Consider the following 10,964-nt stretch of genomic DNA (forward strand, 5'->3'; position numbering starts at 1 on the left):
TTTTAAATGGTGTTGTGAAAACATATGAGGGCAAGCAATGCAATAGATTGACGTAATTGGGACACCTGATGATGGCACTATGTTGCCGAAACATGTTGTGAAGTGACAGGTGAAATTGAGTGCACTACAAGACGGCCACTGTGTACATATCATGGATGAAAATCAGTGCAACAGGACGCTAAAATATAACATTATTAAATATATATATCTATATACATATATACAAGTACAGAATTCAGTCGAATACAAATTTTATCGTAAAATAACTAGTCATCTCTTCGACCGACCGAGCGACAGCCGCTTGTCAGCGCAACGAATCCCCACGGCCGTTAATCTCGGTTTTCTGTCGGTATAGTTCGCATGTGAACTAAAACTATGGAGTTTGTTTGTTTTAGTCATGTCTTCTTTGTCGGTCCTTATCGTGGACTCTGTCTTTTCTAACCAGGCGTCCCTCATGGCCTTGGCATCCAGCCTTTCTTGGTTGGTTCACATTTCTTTTAGACCGCATTCCGTCTTGGCCAGCAGGCGTTCCCTTGCGCTGTAGCAGTAGTGGTCTACAGACTGTGTAAATCACCCGAGTCCCATTATAATTATTTGTAGTTACGAGTTACAAGATTTCGATAAATCCTATTGCCAATCCAAAACCCCGTGTCTTGTCACTAAAGCGTGACACTATCATTACTTACTTACTCATGGAGCTGAGCCCTTCTTGAGGATCCGCCAATTCTGCAGCTGCTCAAGAATTTCCCAGCATTTTATGGAACCCGAAGGTTCATTACCGTATTCACATGAGCCCTCCACTGGTCCCTATTCCGAGCCAGATCAATCCAATCCATCCCATCCCATCTCTCTAAGGTCCATTTTAATATTGTCCACCCACCTAAGCCTTGGTCTTCCCAGTGGTCTCTTTCCTTCTGGCTTTCCCATCAATATCCTACATGAATTCCTCGTATCTCCCATTCGTGCTACATGCCCTGCCAACCTTAACCTCCTTGACTTGATCATTCTAATTATACTTGGAGAAGAGTAAAAGTTATGAAGCTCCTCATTATGCACTTTTCTCCAACCTCCTGTCACTTCATCTCTCTTCGGTCCACATATTCTCCTCAACACCCTCTTCTCAAACACCCTCAGTCTGTGTTCCTCCCTTAATGTCAGAGATCAAGTTTCACACTATCATACATGAATAAAAAGACAATAATCAATTTGATATATGGGTAAGGTAAAATTTTCTCTGTACTTAACTAATTAAGCACTACGCCATAATTAGATTAAATTCATAATTCTTGGAGATGCGTATTATTTTAGAGTATTGTAAGTCAGTTCGGATTGACGTGGTTTCGCAATTCGAATTACCGAGGTGCGACAGTGTTTAATAATCCAGTTACTACCTCACATAAAACATACTGAACCCACCACAAATACCAATAGGTTAATGCTATTCACGGAAATAATCGTTCTTTTTTCTGAAAATCGTTCCGGAATTCAGAGCCTAAATATGCTTCATAGAAAATGGCATAGGTTTTTAATGTTCAAGCATGTGGCAGAAGTAGCATCAGTCACTGTGCTTGAACTGTGTTGAAACTAGAATTTAGTCGCCGTTAGACTGATGTCACTTAGGATTTCAGAGTAGAGTGGGTCTTAATCTTGTGCGTCATTGTTCTTAACGTGGCGTCACTTGGAGAATTCATCTAGAGAACATTTGAAACTAGAAATTCACCACCATTAAGCCGGCAATGCTTAGAATTTAACCCACAAAAGGTCTGAAACTAGTATCGACACAATCTAGAATCTAAATTTTGAAGAGGTCTGAAACTATAAATTCATCATTGTTACATTAACAGCAGCTAGAATAGTGAAGAATGCCGTCTGCTGGGATGTGGCACCGTGTAGATATTGTGTAAACCGACGTTTCGGAGGAACGTATCGCCTCCATCTTCAGGTCATAAAAATCCGCGAGCGATGCACCAGCAGACTGCAACCACCTGCTCACGATGGTTCCTATCTCGCGGAATTTTACACCTTGAAGATGGAGGCGATGCGTTCCTCCGAAACGTCGGTTTACACAATATCTACACGGCGCCACATCCCAGCAGACGACATTCTTCAAGTAAAGGATTATTAACGATATAGAATTGCTTTCTCTGTCTAAGAACCGACTACAGATCCTATAGAAATATTTATTCTTCCTTTTTATGCTACTATTACGTGGTTCTGTGGCTCACGAAGAATATCGGACATTTCCCTTCTTGTGACCTTAACCTTGGATAAGTGAAGCTGCGTGTAGACTAAGCGACCGGCTATCAGTTTACCTTCTCATGAGCGAAGAAAACCTTGAGATGCTGCGGTTGCATACCGACCCCGTATCAGATTCCAATTCATGACCTTCAGGGCTTGATGTCAGTTCTCTTGCAGGAAAAGCGTTTCACATAGTAAACTGCAGCCATGTTCGCGCTTGCGCATTTTGTCGTAGCGTAACAGCGTAATGTGAGTGTTGTTACCGTATCATTCTCATTTCTCCCGTTTGGGGCGCTGTCCATGCACTGTACTGTATGTTTTCCAAAGAGCATCGAATTATACAGGGCGTTCAATCAAAGAGGAAACTTCGCAACGCCGTTGACCGGGCCCAATATTTCTCGCAGATTGCTGCTGTAACCGTAACGGCGCGCGTTTATCGGCGCTAATGACTCATTCTGCTATCAGCAGTCACAGCAACAATCTGTGAGGAATGTTGGGTCGGGTCAGAGGTGTTGAGAAGTTTCCTCCTTAACTGAACGCACTGTATTATTTACACAATTAGAACAGGTGTGTACGTGTTCACGAGAGCGTTCGCCAGTTGAAAGCCGTTCCTTCTCCGCTCTATTTTTTCCAATTTCATTCTTTGCGCATTGTGACTTTCAATGCAGTTGGAGTTAACGAAAGAACGTTAACATCCACAGAACCGTACAAAGCCAAGCCTGTGTTCTACGATCCGACACATAACAAGTATTACAATAAAAACAGTAAATATGAAGCTTCGGAAGAATTATCGGAGCTTGTAGGTTTCTGGAACAATTAGGCCGATTGCTTGTATCGAAATCTTGAAAAATGTATTTCAGGACGGTGTGCGAACCGCCCTTAGCCAAAACCCACTCTATAACTGCCAGTCTCTATAAAAGTAGAATAACTGCCCTGTATGTGGTATCTTTCTCCGCTGTTTTCTGACAGATTAAATTAATCAGTAACTAAATATTTTCTGGTACGCATACAATGCGAGTAAAATTTTTATATTGTCCACTAATTTGTATTGTCTCATCTCTGTACACAGTTCTACAGAACGATTCTAAATTATTGAAGGAGTTTTATACATGAAGTAGTCTTTGCACAGTGCATTAATTACTTACCATTATTTTACAACTGCCAACTCAACTCATTTCCAAGCTCATATCCCAGCAAGGTGGCCTCTCGAAGCTCGACTCTCTACTTTCTGCTACTATTACTGTCCTGTACTGCCGAAAGCTTCCTTATAAACACTTTGTACAGGACCGACGGAACACACAGCCTCTGTTGTTAAGGAGTCGTGTTTACTGGTCCGTTACGTAGCAATGGACGTCCTTCTGTTGCACGCACACGCTTCGTGGGAGTGTTTACTATGTCGTTGCCTAGCAATGGATATGAACGTCATAATATTTCCTGTTTTTACCCCATCATAATTCTTTGTTTTAACCACCATTGTGTGCACAGAATGTGGAGGAAGCAGGTTTCCCAGAAACGCGGAAATATCTATACCAGTCTAAACGGCGTCACATTCTAGAAGATAATATTTTTCGTTGCTAATCCATCTGTAAGGACATAACTTGAGTAAGAATTATTTTGTCCACACCGGAACTAAGGACCACTCAGCTTCCAGTACAGTGGGTATTTTAGTTGTTTCCCTGGGGGTAAAGCGGCTGGGGCGTGAAGCTGATCATTCGCCTCCATCTAGTGTCGAGGTCAAGAATGGTAGAGTTATATCTCTGATCCCCAGTATTTCTTCATGGTGTGACGCTAGTTAAGTACAGGGAGAACTTTAATTTTTGATGCTGGAGGGGACATGCAGTTCGGATGGCGATACATAGGGCGAAAGGTTATTGTGCAAGACGTGAGAAGGGGCTGGGTTTGTGTTGAAGTGCGTCATAGATAAATATGCTGTAAGGGCACAAACTGGATTGCAGTGTCTCTTGGGATATAACACCGTGTAGCTAGTTGAGAGTCAACAGACGTTTCGGAAAAACATATCGCCTACATCTTTAGCCACGAAGAATACACAGAACAATAAACCAGCTTCAGAGCTAGTCGATTCATTTACTTGTCACCTTCTATCGCGCTGGTTTCTTGCTTTCCTTATTCTTCGACCATAAAGACGCAGGTGATATATTCTTCCGAAACGTCGGCTGACATCCAAAGGACTACACAACGTTATATCCCAGGAGATTGTACTCTTCGTTACCATAGCTGTGAGAACATGGAATCGTACATGGATTGGAGTTGTTGGAAGGTTGTATCTAGTGAAGAACTTATAAAAGTTCTGCTGAATCTTACAATTCTTCCACGTAAATCCCAGTTGCTTAGCTCCTTATTTGTAACCAACACTTCATGATTCCAAAACCTTATCTGCGTAGAATTCCTACAGAATTTAGCGTCGTCTTTGAGTTTGAAAGATCGTCGTTATATAGCTTAAGGATAATTTTGTCTTACACTAAACCCGGATGTCGACTTCGATACAGATCAAAGCCAGTTCGTAATTGTTCCAACTAATACTTATTTACTTACTTACTTACTTATGGAACTGAGCCCTTCTTGAGCCAATTGTGCATCTCCTCAAGAATTTCCCAGCATTCTATGAAACCCGAAGATTCATTACCGTGTTCACAAAAGCTCTCCACTGATTCCTATCCTGAGCCAGATCAATCCAATCCATACCATCCCATCCTATCTCTCTAAGATCCATTTTAATACAGTCCACCCACCTACGCCTTGGTCTTCCCAGTGGTCTCTTTCGTACTGGCTTTCCCACCAATATCCTATATGAATTCCTCTTCTCCCCCATTTGTGCTAAATGCCCTGCCCACCTCATCCTCCTTGACTTCATCATTCAAATTACACTTGGAGAAGTGTACAAGTTATTAGAAGATAAAATTGTCCCTGCGCTTTATTAAGCACCAGACTATGAAGGGACATGGGAAGATGGAGGTATAGCTTCACGTATTCTTAACCTCGACAGTAGATGGTGGTGAATGTGTAGATTCATGCCTCGGCCGTCTTATCTCCAGGCAAAGGTTTCCTTATATTCGTTGTCTGGGAGACTGGAAAGGCCCCACTACCATTCTGATCGCTACTGAGGGGAGAAGAACTGTTTTCTCTTTGCATAGAATTGAATACTGACTGTTTGGACGTCCAGTACATGGTCAAGTCACTGTACGATTTGTCGTAGCTTCTAGCCATCATCTCTGTCAACAACATGGGATTTTTAGCGCCAACAAAACAAACGAGAAAAATGAGGTACAATGGAAAGAAATCAGAAATTAATCTTAAAAATCCAGGGGAAGCAATATGAAATGGTGGGGGGGAGGAACTAGCGGGGAAGGAGAGGGAAGGGGGCAGGGGACAGTAGAAAGAGGTGAAAGAGGAGATTAAGGAGGGGAAGTATACAAAAAGGAACAGAAGAAGAGGAATATTAAGTAGGATGTTGAGCTAGTGTATGAGCGCCCTCAGACTACAAATTAATTAATTTACAACTATTTAAGAAATTAATGAAATCCACGTACTACAGCCAATGAACTCTGCTATCAGGACCTTGGTCTAAATTAGCTTTCAGTAAATGTCCACCACTATTTGATTTCTGTCTTGTGAAATGCCATAAACAAGGTATTCAGAAAGAATCTCACCAACTACTCGACGATTCGTATGAAAGTATACGATAACCAGGGCCCGGATTTTGATGACATGTCTTATTTTTTTTCCTTGTATCCTATGCGATGCTCTTAAATATATAAATCTCGGATATGAGCTGCTGGTTACAGAAATGTAAATTTTATTGGTAATTTTTGGTAATTTTTTGACATTTTTAGGTTTGAGGTCATTTTTTTCATTTTTGGGGTAATGTTTTGGTAAATTTTTTGATTTAAGGGTATTTCTTGTCATTTTTGGCCATTTTAGGGAATTTTTCTTCATGTGAATAACATGGAAGCGAAGTGATCTTTCTTTTCTCCTTTAGGTCATTTTTCTGGACTTTTTCGGTCATTTTTTTTTAATATTTTCAGGTCATCAAAATCCGGGCCCTGCATATTACAATTTTGGGTCATATTTTAGGTCATCAAAATCCGTGCCCTGACGATAACCCATCATTAGCAGAATGGCCTCATTCTAATGACACGGCTTTACATTCTTCAGGGCAATGAAGTGTGGGACCTGGCACTCGGGCCAGAAGGAGCGAGTCTGTGATAACGCCCTGTAGTTATGTAGAATTCTAGTCTGCAACACGTCTGCTGGTGGGGCTACCTTACATAACAATCTTTCTCTACTAATTGCGGTTGTATTTTATTGAATGAAACGTCATTACGTGGACTACAACATTTATTGTTATCACTTTTTTATTGTATGAAGTGAATTAATAGCGAAGCCGATCACACTGGCCGCGCGGTCTAAGGCATGTCTTCGCTTCTTCAAGCATTGGGATCGTGGGTTTGAATCCCAGTCGACGCATGGATGTCTGTGTGAGTTTATTCTGTGTATAGGAAGCAGGCTTACGACAGGCTGATCCCCCTACAGAGTGTGCATAGGATTAAGGATCTGAAAAAGCGGTTAAGATCTAACAAAAGATTGTAGAGCCATAGATATCTAGATATCTAGATAGATAGATAGATAGACAGATAGACAGATAGATAGTTATTAGCTAAATTCAACTGTACTGCTCGAGTGTAACACATTTTGGTAAGGTTCCTTGGCCGAACATGGTAAAGGTAAAAGTGAAGCTACCCCTGTAACAAGCCGTGGAGCCCCATAGAGTTGTGAGACGCTGAGGGTCCCACATTTGCTAGACAATCGGCTCACTGGTGGCGGTGAGGTTGTCAGCCTTACGCTCCTGCCGCCCTTCACCTCCAGGAAGATTCCTGGTACTCATTTCTGTTAGAAGCTGAGTCGACCCCAGGGCCATAGTGCGGCTGCAAGGATTGGGTAAATTGAAAAAATCCACCTCATCGGGACTCGGACCCACGACCTTACGGCTTGTAGCATAGTGCCTCAACCAACTACGCTACCGGGTCGAACACGGTAGTGACTCTAAACCTACTGTCGCTTCCATAAATTTGGCAAGATAAACTAAAGATGATGGGGTAAATAAATAAAAAGAATCTTCAGATTTCTATGAGTTGTAATGGAATTTAGTTTGAAGAGAGCCCGACGTTTAGGAAGTATATAGTGCCTCTATTTTTCAGGGTCTAGGAGAAAGCCAAGCAAGGCGGCAAAACGATATAAGCCAGCGAAAGCCTGAAAGGGGAGAACCAATGTAGTTAGTTAGTTATTGGAGAGGGTGGGTTTCCCCATGCACTGAGACCAGTATTGGTCCATTGTGCTTCCCTCTATGATATTCTACCAGTCTCTATACCCTACCGATATTGGTGCGTACCATCATTCCCAACTGAGCCAGCGAGTTCGGCCTCTACTGGCTTGGCGGTATCTATAGTGCTTCTCCCATATATCAGAGGCGTTAGAGACTACTGTTGGGCGGGAAATGTCCTTGAATTTAGCTCAGTGACCTCCTTTGGAGATACGAGGTTCTTTTACGTGCCGTAAAGCTACGATACGGGACCCACGGCTTAAAGTCCCTTCCGGAGGACTTGAATTTTTCAGCCCTTAAAAATTCCACGACCTCCGCTGGGTTTGAACCCGCGTACCACGAGTCACGAGGTGAGAACGAATGTAAGTACGACCATTGCTCGTAAAGGAAACATGGAGATAGCCAAAGTGAACGAGAAGACCGGTATATAAGTAGGAACGAAACGGGGCCATCATTATAACGAATGTAGTTGGGCTGGAGTGAAAATACACGGTGTCACAACTCTAGTCATTTGCAGTGAGAAACTCAAGTCCAAAATAGATTACTTGCTTGTGGAACAGTGTGTGTAATTTGTCAAAGCCTTTGTTTTTCCCATACGGCACTACTCCTGTGGTGTCCGCTTAGTTATCAATGCAGTGCACCATTGTTGCTGCAAGAACACATGTCTAGACTGCCACTGTGACGGAATTTGGTCACCGAAACAAAAAAAAAAGGAGTCAGTTGCATTATGCAGTTTCTCTGAACTGCATTTTGCAGAAGATGGACCCGCAACATGGTCATTGTTGTCTGTTAGTAGCACTGAAGACATCACGTAATGTAAAAAAGAGTCACTGAATATATTTCAGACAAATAAGTCGCTTGTTAAGGCGTTACAGTTTTCTTGAATCCTGCCGAGCGTGTTACCTGCAAATGGGTACTTTTTTGCTAGTGGGGTGGGACTAAGTCCCTTGTACTACGGCCACTTCTGGCCTATTGTACCAGCCCCAGATGATAGGTGAGGGTGACTGTAGAGCAATTGCTGGAATATAGAATGGCAGGGGAAACTGAAGTACTCGGAGAAAACCTGCCCTAGCGCCACTATGTCTACTACAAATCCCACTTGATCAGACCCTGGATTAAACCCGGGCCGCTGCGGTGGGAAGCCAGAGACTAACCGCTTGAGCTATGGCGCGGCCTTGCAAGATGGGTAACAAGAAACAGTTTAAAATATTACGGCATCGTTTCTCAACCTGTATGCCGCGACGCGAACCTGCAAGATTTCGAGATATTTTTAACTCATGTGCCATTCCGTACACTTAATAATAAATTACAGGAAGTGGACACGAGGGCCAAATCTTAGTTTAGATATGTTTCCTTTTTAATATTATCGGCAAGTGTTGTCTTTTGTAAAAATTCTGCTATAAATTGTGTATTCCATTTCATATTTTACATAATGCAATATTTCAGAAAGCACATTTAAGCTACTTTTCTTCCTTAGGGAAAAGAGTAAGTTTATAAGATCACCCATGATGTCTGTGTGTCCCCCATTTCAACCTTTGATCCAGTCACTGATTTTCCTAAAACTTAGTATGAACTTCATCCCACTGGAGCTGCCCCAATAGATATCTTTCCTTTAATTCTTACAATCCGGTCTAGAAACCCGATATTAACTGCCGTGGGGATCCGTTGCGCTGACCACGTCGCACCCTCTATCCGCAAAATTTGGCACTAACTTCGCCGATAAGCAGCGGTCGCTCAGCAGGTATAGTTCGCTTGCGGACTACAGGCCACGGGAGTTTTTTGTTTGATTTAATTCTTACAATCATTAATAACAGAGTGTCGCACGAATTAATGAGGTGGGAGCGACACTGCAGCCCCTTAATTTAGGATAATGAGGTAATGCATGGTACTAGACCTCCTAAACAAATGAACAACTTTTATTAAGGTAATTTTCTGAAGAATGTAAAATAGAAGCATAGCGGTTATGCGAAAATTTTAGTTTGAATTCCGTTTGATGATGATAAGCAATGAACCCTAAAGACAGGTATATAATATTTGGTATGAAGACACATTAAAAATGCACATATGCATGATGTATGAAATGTCCTTTGTAAGTCAACATGTTACAAACATGGAAACGATTCAAAGCTTTGAGCTAACATCCAACAATTTTAAAGCAAATAGAATATGTCTTAAAGTTATACGTTCTTCACAGATCTGTGGGATTAGAAATTTATGCAAAGTAAAAATAGGTATTATGAATTCTTCACTTAACTTCTTTTTGACCCTTTTATTTGCAGGACTCTTGTTGTCTATACTAGTTCCTAAATTATATAAAAAACACGCCATGAAGACAAATGGAGGAGTGGAGGTATAACTCCATCACTCGTGCCACATGCCCTACCCACCTCATTCTCCTTGACTTGATCATTTCAGACCAAGTAATATCAAATTTAATAAATATTGGTATAGCAATTTCACATAATGAAATATGAGGACCTTTTGTAAGAGAAGCGTATTGAGTGGTTGAATGAATCTGGCTTTTCTAGCTGCACACTTGAATCGAAATGTGAGACATGATCAGTCATAGAGTTTCGTAAGACTGTGCAATATCTGACCGCAATTACCTTGACCTTGATTTGTCCCCCAGTAAAACAGCGAAAACAATTACACACATATTACACAATTGTGAGCTGACTTCTTTCCTCAAACGGACAGGATGTGAGTGTGCTAGCGGATATTGAATTAAATCGCTGTGGGATTTCAAAGAATTCCGCTTATAACACGTGTCTTTTACACTCTCGTGAGGCTGAGGAATTTACATCGTCTGAATCATTCCCTTGCGTAGATTTAAGAAGCCAATAAATGTCTTCGTCAGTTGGCATATCTTCAAGATAAAGATTAAGTAATTGTGAATTATGAGGGAGAGTCAGCAAACAGGTTACAAATGGAAGTAAAACAGATACAATGGACGTAACAGGTTTTCTACTTGCATCACTAGGTAGCAGCACAGCCAAGTTTCACGATAGTCTAGGTGGCAGACGAACATGCGCATGTTCAGAAGCTGGTTTTGGTAGTCAATATGACGATCGTGCTTGAGGAGTAACCTACCGAAGAGCAGCGTTCTGTTGTGCGTTTTTGTGGGCAAAATGATTTAGTGTAAAGAATATTCATAAGAAATGTTTCCTGTATACGGTGGGACGTGTTTGTCGCGTAAAGCGCTTGACAGATGGATGACAAACGTTTCGCTGATGACGAAAAGGTTGAAACGGAGGTGCGGAAGTGACTGAGACAACAGTCAAAAAATTTCTATGCTGAGGGTTTCAGTGCACTAGTAAAGCAATGGGTTAGGTGAATCAAAGTTGAAAGAGGATATATCGAGAAATAAGTGTTTTCTTGTGGGTTTGAA

At 41.7% G+C, this 10,964-nt stretch overlaps 1 protein-coding gene across 1 annotated transcript in view; it reads right to left on the reverse strand.

Moving 5' to 3' along the window:
• Window positions 1–2,406, reverse strand: part of LOC111865200 (bone morphogenetic protein 2) — a 19,512-nt gene extending 17,106 nt beyond the window's left edge. The window contains exon 1 of the mRNA XM_023853042.2: window positions 2,313–2,406. The gene's annotated coding sequence lies outside the window, so the exon portion shown is untranslated. The remainder of the gene's footprint in view (window positions 1–2,312) is intronic.
• Between the last annotated feature and the right edge of the window lie 8,558 nt (window positions 2,407–10,964).

This window comes from Cryptotermes secundus, unplaced genomic scaffold, assembly GCF_002891405.2.
Source record: "Cryptotermes secundus unplaced genomic scaffold, Csec_1.0 scaffold238, whole genome shotgun sequence".
Lineage (NCBI taxonomy): Eukaryota > Metazoa > Arthropoda > Insecta > Blattodea > Kalotermitidae > Cryptotermes > Cryptotermes secundus.